The sequence below is a fragment of the Galeopterus variegatus genome, unplaced genomic scaffold (assembly GCF_000696425.1).
Source record: "Galeopterus variegatus unplaced genomic scaffold, G_variegatus-3.0.2 Scaffold67, whole genome shotgun sequence".
Lineage (NCBI taxonomy): Eukaryota > Metazoa > Chordata > Mammalia > Dermoptera > Cynocephalidae > Galeopterus > Galeopterus variegatus.
This window is the reverse complement of record NW_007726178.1, coordinates 52,421-67,274: the sequence shown is the minus strand read 5'-3', so window position 1 is coordinate 67,274 and position 14,854 is coordinate 52,421.

The window sequence follows — 14,854 nt, the reverse complement described above, 5'->3', positions numbered from 1 at the left end:
CTGGTATCACAGCTCACAGCTCTCAGGATCGCGCCGTTTCCTGACACGGGCGCTCCATACCCGTCGCCATTTTTCTCTCAGATCCTTTTGAGTTTGAATTTTCAGAACTAACCTGATACACACGGGGCATGGAAACTGGTGTCCTAGTATAGAAAGTAACAATATTTTTGAAACATACTAACATACTTTTCTTTTTCATACTTCTTTGTGTGTGGCTTTCCTTCTAGTTAAGCAGTCACTTATTTTAGGAGATTTAGGTTTGCTCAAGGGGGGATCTAAAGAGGAGGAGTCAGGAATCAATGTGTGACATCCATGTGCCTTGGGTAGGGATAAGACTTAGGGGGTGCAAAGCCCTGAGAGACAGAACTCAGGGCATGAAGTTCTTAAAACTCTAGGCAAAAGACAAGACCCATAACTTAAGCATGTGCAAACCATACTACAGCAGAGACCTGCAAAGGCAGAAAACAGCCGGCAGACCACAGACCCCCCCTTATCACCATAGGGATACCCATTTGTCTTACTACTTGGCACCATCTTGGATGGAAGAAGAAAGGAGAGATCCATTGGAGAAAAGCCTGAAAGAAAATTTGAACTTTAAAATCAACAGAATATTTGCACCCCCCCCAATAATGTTTTAAACTAAAAGAGACAGACAAATCTCTAATTGGTAATATTAAGTTTTCTCACCCTCCATCACCAGCAACGAAGGCTCCAAAGTGAGATGACATTTAGTTCCATGAATTAAAATCTTTTCTTACATCTGAGTTATAGTTTGCAATACCAACCTGGCTATCCTAGCATTAAATAAAAATCAAATTAAGTATTTAAGTAAATACATTTGAGAAAACTGTTATAAGATTTGGTATCAGAAAAACCTGATCTGAACGTTGGGTTTCCTTGGATAAGCCTCAGTTTCTTTATTCTGCACAAGGTTGTAAGCAATAGAAATGTAAAGTGCCTGACGTGCTCAACATTCGATAAATACTAGTTACGACTGTGTTTACTACTGCTACCATTGTTGCTGTTCTCCTCCTCATCAGTGGTAGTAATTGTAATAGTTTCAATAGTAAAACTTGATAGAGTAGTGAGTGGTGAAGGAAATTGGGTCCATATTTAAAGTGTGTAGCAGATAGGAATATCACTAGTGCATTTACCTCATAATTACTGGAAGAGGAAGATTTCCTAGAACTATGTCAAGTGTAGGAAAGAGCTAATAAAACTAAGTGTAGAAAATGAAGCTTGGAAAATTATTGAGTAGGAGGAGCTTTCTTATTCTTTTCTTCCTGTGGGAACTTGGCTTGAAGACATCGGAATAAGGAGACTGACATTTAGCAATTTGGCCTAGGAAATGGGAGAAAGGATCTGATTTATAAGAAAGACACTGACCAGTACAGAAGGACGCAATTGGAGGCCATACAGAAAACCAGCTGAACACAAATACAATTCTGCCTGATTATACACGACTCTTTCAAAGATAGTATGGTAGGGCCTTTTATTAGAAAAAATATAGTAATAAGTAGTAAAATTATTTCCTTATTTCATGAATCAACCACACTGGTACTATAAATATAGCCCCTGAAGTAACAACTATAAGATAATAATGATATTTTCATTAGAACATTCTCTTTGATTATGTGACACTTTTCTTTCAGAAAAATTTTAAGTGATTAAAAAATCAGTTTCTGTTCAAAGACCAATCAATTATTGTCACTTAGAAATAATACTTGAAAGAAAAAGATAAAATCTGTGTTTTAGAATTACAGTGCTAGGAAAAGGATATTTTTTCATTTGGAAAATAAATAAAATATGATGAAGAACCCGAAAGCTACTTTATATCAGTGTTAATAAAATTAACACATTATACTTAGCGACCTAATAGAGTTACAAATGAGATAGTTCTGAAACTGCTATGATTTAGGAAGTTTCACAGTGAGAGATGAGAGTTGGAAAATTCAGTAGGAACAGATTGCACAAGACAGACTGGAAGGGGCTCCACGGGAAGCAAAGAAAAAGAGGGAACAATGAGAGACATGGAAAGAATATAATATACCACCGAGAAAAGGGACTGCTCTGGAGTTCTAAGGAATATGTTATGACCATCTGTTTTCTTTTCCCTCATGGTGAGAAACTTGAAGACAGGCAGCATATCTTACTCATCTTTGTGTTCCCAGAACCTGCCATTAGGTCCTCAACACAGGCATTTGTTAAAGGAAAGAATGAGATTATGTGTCCACTGTGGTACTGGGAAAGATACAATGTCCTATACCTTTCTCTGAAGAGCCCCAGGTAGATATTTGGGTAGTGCAATGAATTTTGGCTTCTTGTGACATTAATACCTTCGTTGTTATTTCACATTCTTTATAAATTAATCCAGTTTTTACTTAGGTATTCTTGTGGTGAGAGTATTTGCCCCATTTTTCATGTATTTCCAGGTGAACTTGCTGGGTTGGGAGAGGGGAAGAGGAAAATGTTGATATTGGCCATATTCTACAAAGCTAACTACCTACCTTGTGATCGCCTGACACAGGTGTTAAAACCACATATGGATTAAATAAAATGTGTTAGTAAAGACTATGAAAAAAAAAGCATTACAGGTTTAATTACATTGCTTTTGGTAATATTGATTTTTAGTAGTTTTTATTTCCCCATATGGATATTGTGTGCTTTTAACAATGAGACTAATAATACACTTTAAAATATTTTACAAAACCATGGATGAAGTAATAATACTTTGCAAGATTTTAGAGTTTTATTAGTTTAATTTTGCAAACAACGCCACGATGTATACTTTTGAACTTATTCTTTCATATTCTTTCATGTGATACCTCGGCAAAATCTCTTATAGTTGAGACAGATCCCGAATTTCTCTCAAGCTATTTTTTCTTAGGGCAATATATTCAAACTCTCATTAGACACAGACATATAATTTGGTTCATTTCCATTTCTCCTTTCAGGCCTTATATATATATCATACTGGAGGGAGATATGGGTCAATGCTGCTTATTTTATTCACACATAATTCCCTATTTGAACATTATAAAATTCGGTATGCACTTATTCAACATTTATTAAATACTGTGCTAGAACTAGGAATTTAAAGTTTTCCGTATAAAGGGGATCACTATATGGTTATGGGAGACATACAGGTAAATTGTCTTACATGTGTGTAAGTTGGACATATTATGATGAAATTATGCACAAGTGCTCAAACAAAGAAATGATCATTTATAGTAGGGACTGGAGTGGACAGCAGATGCTTTATAGAGAAGTTCCCCTTGAGCTGTGCTGCAAAATATGAATCCATACTTACCTGGCAATTCTTCTTATTGAGGGGAGTTTATTCTACATTGAAAAAGAAAATGGCACTTAACTTCAATAACTGCTACTTATGTTCCTATTACAACATATCCCGTATGTTATCTTTAAAAATTTTCATGCTCTTCCTGCCTGACCTCAGTTATTTAGCACCATAAAAGTAGTAAAATTAGTTGTAATTTATATAATTTATTGGTACTATGTGCCAGACATTGATACTATGTATCATTGCTTTACATGAATCATCTTATTTGATCCTAACAACAACTCTATGAGGGGGAAATTAACTTGCCCAAAGTCATAATTATAATTTTTTTGGTGAGTGTAGGAGATGTCAATGCTGGAATCCTTTTAGATAAGCTTTCTGGACTGTCCTTTCTAAGGATTCCTAATGTTCTAGATATCAGTAAGAAAAGAACCACATACAAGGAAAGACATGGCCACCTGTGCTCAATGTTTTCAGGCACCCACCTTCTATGAGGAATACCCCAGAACTCTGGAATTCTTTCCACATCACTCTTCAGTAGGAGTCCACATTCAATATTTCCAAATCCTTTTTATCAGATCCTTGTATGATAGATTTAGTGAATATTTACTTTGGTGGTATAGAAAGATATGAATATAAACTATCTCAGGCTAACATTACAGTCATAATTTAATATTCAATATTTATGCAATAGCACAGGTTATATTTATGAGGACACACAGAGAGAAACGTTTAGAAACTTAAAAAAATTTATCTGGCATTACATGACAAGGAAATATGAATGCACTTGGAAGTCTATTTCATTTTACTTGAATTGTAGTGCCATCTGCCAAAACTCACTCTCCCCAAAAGTTCTGCTTCTGAAAACACCAGAAAGGAACTTTGTGTGAGAAATAGGCATGTGTTTTTTACTTAATCTACAAAAGACACATTTTGTATGTATTCACAAGGGCATTTTGCAAATTTACTGCCCAATTAATATGTCATTCTGTGACAATAACAAAGTAATCATATTTTTAAATGAGTCCACTTCTTTTCAGTTTTAACTTTGTAAAGCATGAAAAGATTACGTGGTGTAGTATGGAATTTACACTTTCAATTTATAATAATGCTGTCTTTCCTCAACAAAGGTGACACTACTGGCATCATCTAGGCATTTGCTTCAGGTAATTTCTAGTAATGACAGTGAATTTGGGCCGACTTATCCTTCCCTGGTTCCCACTGTGATATGAAGTTTGCATTATTTGTGGAATGATAAATATGATTTACTTGGAGTTAGTGATTGTGAAAGAGAATAAAACAAACTGCCTTTAAGGAGAATTGGCTCTAAGATCTTCATTCCATGTAAGAGGTGAAACTGTCCAGCATCTGCTCAGCTGTTCCATAGACACACACTATAGCCACTCTATTTAACATGCTAGATATGGCAGAAAGGATACAATAGAAGATATGATCCTTGCCTCTAAATAATTTACAATCTACTTGCAGAAGTAAAAACATCTACATGTAAAAGTAGAAATGGGTCTATAAAGAGTATTTATGAATGAAGGTGCAGGTTATAGCTAGTATACATAAATATTGTATGACTTCACAATAAAGGTGCCTTTAATTTATGATGATTTCATGACTCTCATTGATTCACAAGTAGAATCATGAAAGAAAGCAAAGGGTAGAAGCGGAGTGCTATTTGGGGAAAAAACAAGATGAATTCAGGCAAGAGCTAAGGAGAAGTGGGAGGGATGGATAAATAATTTTGCAGATAATGTGCAAAAGTAATGTATGTAAATTGAAAGATAATCATTCGAGTTGGCATAGAGAATTTGTGTTAGAAAATAATAAGAGAGAAGGCTATATTTATAATGTAGACCAATTAATAAAACATTCTTTGAACACTAGGTTGGAGCCTTTCTATCTTTTTTTTTTTTTTAGTTATTGGATTTGTTGTAACATGAATATTTTATTTTATTTATTATTTATTTATTTATTTTTATTGAAACATTATTGACTGTGCATATCTATAACATCAAAATCAAGGGTTCAGATCCCTGCACTGGCCAGCTGCCAAAAAACAAACAAGCAAAAAAGGGCTGGCTGAGTTGGTTAGAGTGGTTGAAAAGTCTTCAGTAATTAGAAACCAGTGTTGGATCAAAAACGAGGAACAACATAACAGCTACATTTTGGGAAAGACTTAATTAGGTACTCATATTATTAATATAATACATCATCAATACATAGCACACATCCAGGACAGTTCTTGGGATAGTATAGTAAAATGAATGATTAGAACCAGGAGGTGAGCTGGTTCTTCAGGGTGACACCTCCATCTCTGAAGCTGAAACACAGGTGTGTTTCACTTGATTCTGTCCCTCTTTCTTTAATTTGGAGAATTCTCTGCAATACAAGTCTTAGTGGGAGGTGGGTGCTGCCTCCCACTACAGAAGTTGAAAAACCCAGACACTTGCTTTCCCTGGAAACTTGGAAACTAAGGCACGGCCCTGTGGCCTAGGTTTGGGCAATCAGATACAACCAGCTGGGATTTGGAATCTGGAGTTAGTGATGCAAAGAAGCAACCAGAGTGGAAAATTTTTTCTAGTGGTGGCAGAGACAGCTAGTTTCTGTGGGCAGTTGTGGCAGTTTGTCCATGGAGAACCGTGTCTTCATTGGACTGTCCTTGGGGGATGGTGCCGGCTGAGTCTGGCTATGGAACCTCCCTTTGTTTTTTCTCATTGTCCAAACCTGGTTCTGCTACCTTTCTTGTGATTCTGTAAGCTACCCAATTGCCTTTCAATAAACTCATTTTCTGCATAAATCAAGCAGAATCTGTGTTGATTGTTTGCACTCAAGAACTTTGATAAAATATCCCAGGTAGGAAGTGACTAGGATCCCATTTGGGGATAATAATGACAGTGGGTAAAATGAGGAAAGGATAAAAGTAAAAGATGCTGACAAGGAAGAATTGATACATTTGGTAACTAGCAAGACACTGCTATTCTTTCTTGCTTCACTATTCTGTTTGCAGTAATATGTGTATGACATTGCCTAAGGGGTAAAAGGGAGTGAAACAAAATATTTGCAAGTATATACCCTAACAGATTCATAATAAGTGTTTGTGGAACATGTGAATATAATGTCTGTAAGTGTGACATTTCTTCAGAGGATAGACTAAACTAGGAAGTGGTGGTAAACACAAATGATTTTTAAAAATTAAAAAAAAAAATTCTATAGAGGGAAACAGAAAAGCTGGAGAGTCAGGAAAGCTGATGGTGTAATTCAGTTCTGAGTCTGAATGCCTGAGAACCAGGTGAAATGATGGTATAAATTCCAGGCTGAGGCTGCAGTCCAGAGAACCAGGAGCTCTGAGAACCAGGAGCTTTTCTTCCAAGGCAGAAGACAATGGATGTCCCAGGTAAAGATGAAAGAGAAAATTCACTCTTCCTCTACCTTTTTGTTCTGTTTTGGTCTTCAGCCAACTGGATGATGCCCACCCCTATTGGTAAGGACAGTCTTTTTATTTAAATGCTAATCTCTTCCAGAAACATCCTCATAGACACACCCAAAGTCTATGTCTTACCAGCTGTCTGGGCATTCCATAGCCCAGTAAACACAGTAAATTAGTCATCACACCACCCTACTTACTACTGCTGGAGTGAATATTGAACAAATGCAAATCCATTCATTTCCTCTCATTACTAGAAAAATTTTAGTGCTTTTGCTTTTGTTTTCATGTAAAGCCTGAACTCTTTAGAATGGTACACAGTTAAGCTGTCATGATCACGTCTTCCTAAGAGCATCTCCTTTCCCACGCAAACCTTTCATGCTCAGACTTTGCGTTGCAGTCCTGTGACTTGTGACTTTTACATTTTCTATCTCCTGTGCCTGGAACCTGCTTCTCATCTCCCTCTTCTGTCTAACTCCTATGTGTCCTCTATGGTTCAGCTCAGTGTTACCCTTCTCAAAAGTGTCTTTTGACCATCTTCTTTAGCAAAGTAGCCACTGTTTTATTTTTAGAACCCTTGGTTCAAATGTTACAACCCTTATCACTTGAAGGAAAATGGTTGATTTTCTCACCTTTCTCCACCATTACACAGTGAGGACTTTGGGGATCACATAGCTCATTGATCTTTGTATCTCTATGTCTCAATGATTTTTACATTACTGGCATCTAAGCGTTACCCAAAATAAGACCGTGACATGTTTGATTGTAGGAATGAAAAGAGCACGTATTCCTTATGAAACCAGAAATATTTCTACAGCCATACTTCAGCTAATTTTAATATTAACAAGGAGTTCATTTCATGAAGGTGAGAGAAGGTCTAAGGTAATTCCATTAACCAGTGCTTGATCTACAATGAAGCAGGATCTGTAAATACAATACACAGTATACAGTTGTTTCCAAAATGTTCAATGGCCAAAATGATAATTCTTTTGAAGGAGAATAATTTATTGAGAAAGATTCTTGGCCCCAAGGGGAGTTGAAAGTTCAGAAAGCTGCCTTGTCTTTCTTTCAACTTCAAAGTAGATTTTCACAGATAAGCTCCTTTAGCGATTCCTGTTTACTACAAGTCACTCTCACATTATGGGAAAAACAAAAGAGAACAGAAAAGTAAGTACAAATAAAATAGAGGGGACAGGAGATAGTGAGGGAAACAGACTGGAAAAAAATCCTTAAATTTTTACAGGACAATAAAAAGAGAAGGAAAAGGAGGGGTGGAGGGAGCAAGAGAAATAATCAGAAATGTAGAGAAAGCTCTAGCCTCACACTTACTGAGATTCAACCTCAACAGAAAACTGGTGTTTCCTTCAGCCTTTGGCTTTTTCCCCAATGTTCTTCTCACAGAATTCCTTCATCTTCATCACCCAGTTCCTCAAGGTTAGGAAACATGCACAAGTAACTGGGCATCGGAATGGCAGTCCAAGGGGTTTGCACTCTCTATACTTTTGCAGTTAATATGGGGAGGAGGTAGAAATAACCCAATGTAGAAACTCCATTCTGTGATCGAGCATTATAGATATTTTCCCAGTTTACTTAATATAATTCCAACCTTGAAATAACTTGAAGTGCCACACTAAAAGTTCTATGGAGGTGCTATTCTTTTTCTATTCTCTACTATGAATTCAGTTTTCTTACTAAAAAGCTTTGAAAGATTTATTGTGAAATTGATAAGAACAGCAAGAATATGATGAAAATACAGATATATGTTAAACATTTCTTTTGTATAAAGAAGATGAAGAAATATAACATGGGACTAAAAATAGATATTATCTAAGATCCAGAGCAAATTCATGGGAAGTCATGTTGATTCTTATAAGAATAAAGACAATGTAGACAATATTAACTGTCTATGGAAAACAGAACAAGACACATTTTTATGAGGCTGTGTGTTGTGGGGTGGAGAAACTATGTCATTGTTGAATCTCCAGGTCTAGCCCAGTGCCACAAACACAGTATATACTCAAGAAACATGAATTGAATAAATTAACCTATAGGACAACTTGGAGAGAGTGCTCCTGTAGTTTTAAGGTGACTGTTTAAGATGTTTCAAGATAGCCTGATATAAGATATAATCTCCACATAGCAAAGTGATTTTAGAAAAGTAAAAATCAGATAAAATCATACCCCATTAAAAAAAATCCTCCAATAGGATTTAGAAAAAAATCCAAACTCCATACAGGGTCCAAGAAGCCTTCCATTCCTGCCAACCTCTCTGACTTATGTCCTATCACTCTCCTCTCTGTTCTCTATATTCAAGGCACACTGATCTTTCCCCTTTCTGTTCTCTGAATATGTCAAGTCAAGTCCCACTTCAGGGTTTTTATCTCTGCCCTGGAACATTCTTCCTTAGATACTTTCATAGCTGACTCCTCAACATTCAAGTCTCCTTTCAAATAGCACATGCTTACAGAGGCCTCGACCATTCCACCTAAAGTAGCTACCACCTTCCTCTTGCTCTATCTGACACCCACTTTATTTTATTAGCATTTTCTACCATACAAAATTTTACTATTTATTTTCTGGTTTACTTGTTCTAAGCCCCACTTGAGATGTATAGTCCTTTGATACAAAGTAAGTGGTCTCTTGTTGAATCAATGAATGAATGCAAACACTTAGGAATATAAAATGTTATGAAACTTTCGAGTGAAAAGGGTGATGTGATATCTGAAAGGATTATGGCATACAGAGAATCCAGGAAAGAAAAGAACAGAGTTAGGTTAAATCTCTGTTCTAGTCCCTGGGAGAGAGAGTTCTAACTATTATGTTTATTAGCTCAGTACTGGGCAAATGACTGCCCTAAATAAATGATGCATATTTTCATTTAGTTAGAAATTTAGCTTGTAGGTACAATTAATTTTATGTGAGCTTGGAGCATGTTGAGCCTGTCATCCCAGACCCAGATGACTCTATAAAATGGATTTAAAATGATGGAGAGGGATGGAAATGGTTATTTTAATAGCTAGCAACAGAGTTTTTCATGAGAATGTTTATATTGAGGAAACTACCTTGAAAATGCCCTTTGGTTGTAAAAAGTAAGGTCCTAAAAGCTGTACTTTTTAAAAGAAGACCATGATAAAAGGGGAAAGCTAAATTGCTCTGCATGAGGAATGAAGATAAATTTGGGGATATGGAAAAGAAGAGGCAGAGAAGGTTTGAGCCTATGAAAATACAGCGATGTGAAGGTGGACAAAGTAACTGTAACATTAAAATGTTTAATATCACATTTAAGTTTCTGCATACATGTATACAGTGTTTTACATTGCATTTACATCTATAAATTCTTTTAACATATTGCCTGGTAATGCCATATGTGGGAGGTTTCCAGGAAGATCAAGAAATCAGTGTTGAGTTCCATATCTAGATTGACCTGGAAAAAAAAAAAAAACAGCCAAGGAAAATGAAGTGTGAGTGAGATGAAGAGCTGTGCAGGCAGGAACTTAGAGCTAAGGCATGACCTCGAGGACATAATCTTCCAGGAACTCAAAGAAACCTTGTTAGGGCTCAGACACTGGAACAAGTCTAACATGTTTTGAACATTTACAAACTTCCAAAGTTAAGATACAAAAATCAAGAACATAGGGACTGCAGTTTCACCTATCACATGACTTCACTTTTACTTAAGATGACAGTGGTCACACTTCTGTCATCAGAGCAGGAAGGAGTTCCACAATGCCAGATCAGCTTCCAGATATTATGAAGTCTTAAAAAATAAGAAGAGAGCAACATGCTATATTTTTCTGCCCTCATTTATTTCTGATTTATAGAGGAGGCTGGGGTTATGATAGTTAACTTGGGTAACAGTGTAAAGTAGCATATAAACTAAAAATTAACTATTGTCTATGAAATTAAGGGCCTAATTATATATCAAAGAGTGAAAAAAAGAGGCATAAATCCTTCCTGAAGCTGAATTATATGTGTGAGTGTATGTGCTGTGTGAGAAATAGCCAAAAATAGAAATTGGCCATCTACATGCTGTAATCAGGTAGAAGACTCTTCAAAGGAATGTCAAACTGAATCAAATAATCCATGATCAAAGACAAATCAGCAACTGAAGCAGCAGCATTGACTAAGTTGGCTCAGGCCTGAGGAAAACAGTTGAAGGACTTGATGACGAACTAACGCGGACTTCATGTCTGGATCTGGAGGATGTGTGTTAAAGTCACAGACCTGAACTTGACTTTACTCCCAATATTAACTGTGCCTTATAACATTGCCTGTCCAGAAAATCTCTTGTTAACTATTAGTTTACTGTCTCGTGTTTATCATATCTGAAATTTCTGAAATATTGGTGACCAAGATGGCCTCAACATACCTCTCAGCTTGACCAAACTTTACATGGGCTTCTTCCTAACTATGGGCTCCCGACCTCCCTTTTCTTTGAGCATTTTTCTTTAGAAAACTCAAAAATTATGAATTCTTTCTTTGCCCGATTGAGATGAAAACCTTCAATAACCCAGGAATGTCTTTCTCTAAGACCTGAGAACCAATCCTTTGAAATGTAATCATTACGAAAGATGGGGCCCCTATCTCCCAGTCTCTGGGGAAGGGGAATGTAGAAGCCTAACTTTGATAAGTGCCAATTAGTAAACACAGATGGCCTAATCACATTGACCACGTTCACACCACCCCCGTCTCCCAACAGTTTCCCAGCACGTTTCCATTAGTGTTTAAAAATTCTCCTGCTTTTTGTGTCAGAGCAGTTGAATTAAATCTCTTTCCCCTCTTGCAGTAGTCTTGAATAAAGCGCCTTTTTGTTAACTGCATTTTTTCTTTGATAACAGATCAGTTCATTTTCACATTTTCCTAAATCTTTTACTCTCTTGATATGAGGCAATACTTTCTGGTTACTTTTAAATAAATAAAATATTTTTCTTTCAAATATGAGACTTAGAATAAATGTATCTAAAAATGGACATTCATGACAGAGCTAGTGAATGATAGATGGAATAAATAAAAAGCAAATTCAGAGTGCAGAATATGAACATTTAGGTAATTAGATAATACTCGGGAGTAATTTAATAAAAAATCTCTCTCTCTACACTGAATAATGCACGTACACATACAGGAAGAAGTATTAACACCTTTTCAAACTGTTGCCACACACACAAAAAAATGCTCAAGTTTGGAAAACTTGGGAAATTCCTCTGCCAAGCATATAAATTCCTTATATGCTGTGAAATGCTTGAGAATGTTTTTGAACATAGCAAGAGTTCAACTACAAAATGCAAAGTATTGATATTCTGCTACGAAGTATTATTTGCCTCAGTAGAGGTAATAGAAGCTAATGGTTTACCAAATAAAAAGTATAATATTTATAATGGACAAAAACACAAACACATGGACAAAGTCTGATCACTGATCACCAGTTAAATAGATCCAGAACTCTCAAGGTAACAAAACAAAACAATTCAAAACAAAAAAAACCTGTAGGAGTGCATTTGGTTTTTCTCTTCTAGGTAGAAAAGAATGTCATATCCACATTTTGTTCATAAAGAAATTCCTGACTGCATGTAGTTTGCTCCAGTTTTCTGACTCACCATTGTCCTTCTGATGATAAAACTAACTTGTAAATATAAAATGTATTGACCAACACTATCTAGCTTGCTTGGAAACAGCAGGATGTCTAATATTCTCCAGAGAAAATCTTTTGCTTCTTTTTCTTCTGTTAATAAGGGCAATTAGAAACATAATGGTCCATTGTGACTGGAGGCTTCCTAGTTAAAACTTCTCAGCAGCAACAAGCCATGCTTCCTAGGTTTCTCTTCCAACACAGATAAATACTCCATTATCTACTTACTTCAGTAATTTTAACTAAATTTAGCCCAAGTGAAATAGATTAAAATATGTTGTCAGTCTTTGTTGAACTAAAATTAGTTATTTAGTGTGCAAGTCTGATTTTTAATCAGTTGTTATCAGGGTTGTGAAAATGAATGTAGTGAAATTAAAAGATAACCCAAATGTTTAATCAGATTTTGTGTTTGTATTCACATGATTTCTTAATAAAAGAAAAAAACGATCTAGAGATAGGTTCATGAAGGCAGTTTAATTAAATCACTCAGATTATATTAAAACTCTGTGGGCAATGTTTTATGATGAGTAGCTTTAGTTTGAGATAAATTTAGCCTATTCATGAGATCTGGATCTATCATTGTTATTTTTAGGTTGAAAATGACACATGACGTCACTATCCACACATAAATAGGAGAAATATTTTTTAGTAGTAGGACTAAATTATTAGTAATTCATGCTTAAGTAGTCTTCTGGGCTTCTCTCTGGCTTCGGAAAACAAGCTTCAAGTTCATGTATATTATTTCCCTTGACATCCTGCTGCTTAGCTTAGCAGGATGTCAGTCAGTCCTTTCTGAGGGTCTTATCTTTATTACTGCTACAGTCAAATGTAAACCAGAGCATGAGACCAAGAAAAGCAGACTTCCTTTTTCTGTACATTTACCTTATAAGTTCTTACATGACAATTTTCGAGTCAGCCTTCATCTAGAGTGGTTTCTCTTTTTTATTCGTTTTAAAAGTAACACCTTTTCTAACTCTCAGGAGCCTTAATTTTGTGAAACCCTAGAGTGCTTTTAGTCTTTTCAAGGAACAGTAACAAAATTCCCTGGAGACTAGAAAACAACAGTAACAAAACCCAGTATATTTCTGGATGAATTTGTAGTACGGGGAGAATAAAATGAAAGGCGAGATGAATCCCCAAGCAGTGAGGAATCCTCAGTGTGCACCTGCAACCTCTATCTTGCGGCAGGAATTGAGGATTAGAATCTTCAACTGCTTGCAAATGTAAGATGAAATTGCTCAGTATTCCAATTTGCATTTCTTTGATAATAGCTCAGTTAAACATTTTATCATATGTTTAATTTAGATATTTATTCTGTCTCTCTCTTTTTTTGTTGTTGAATCAACTGTTGTGTCCTTTGCCCATTTACCTGAGTCTCTTATCTTTTCAGATACAATTTTTTTATGTAAGTTCTTTATGCTTTTTTGTGCTGTTACGTATGTTCAGAATTTTTGTTAATCTCTTATTTTTATACTTTTTGATTTTGTTGCTTCACTTTAAACTTGAGGAAGGTTTTATCCATGCATTTATATTTACTTCTACTGCTTTTAATGGGTAACATTTACTACAGAATAAATCAATGAAAAAAACAGGTGTTACAGTAATTTATTTTAAATTTCATAGAGTTAAGATGTATAAATGTTTCTTCATCTGTAAAAATAGGGACAATAATACCTACCACACAGGACTGAGATAAGTATTATAACACCCAGTAGGGTATAAGTGGGGTAAGGGTAATAATTATAACACGTTCCTTTCCTCTCTCCCTTTTCCACTCCTTCCTAGATAACAAGTTAAAAATTGCTATTTTTCAATGTGCTTCTGCCTTGTCTTGTTGAGTCCTGTTTATCCCACAGGCTGCAAAGTTTCCCCTCTTCTGCACCTTTATCCATATCCTGATCCTTCCATATTTGGCAGAATTACTGCCTCTGCTCCCACAGCACATTCTATTACAAAGATTCTTTATACTAAAGTTATTTGTTTATATAGCTGTGTCTCCCACTACTGGGCATTTTTTGAGAAGTCTAACACAGTGCTTGATACACAGGAGTGTGTGCACGTGTGTGTTTAAGTTGTATTCTTTCTCCAATTTATGTGTTTGGAATTTTCAAATGATATCAAGTTATATAATCTTGTTCCCTATGGTGCTACAAAATTTCATGTTTCAAGGCTAGCATTTCAATAGTGGTTTTTCCTAGGCTTTTAATGGGTGAAGCTGATGCCAGACAAATAAATCTAAAAACAAATTAAAATTATGAGCCAACCAACTAATTTTAACTCTTGGTCATATTAAATAGCAAACTAGTCAATAGTTATGAATGTGTATTAGTAACTATCTGTATTAATAATAGTTAAGCATATTAATACATTTATTCTTCATATACTTACATATAAACATATACTTATGTAAATTATAAACAATGTATGTAATAGTATGCATGTAAATATATGAAAATTTCCATATAAATATGTAATATATGGGAAAATATCA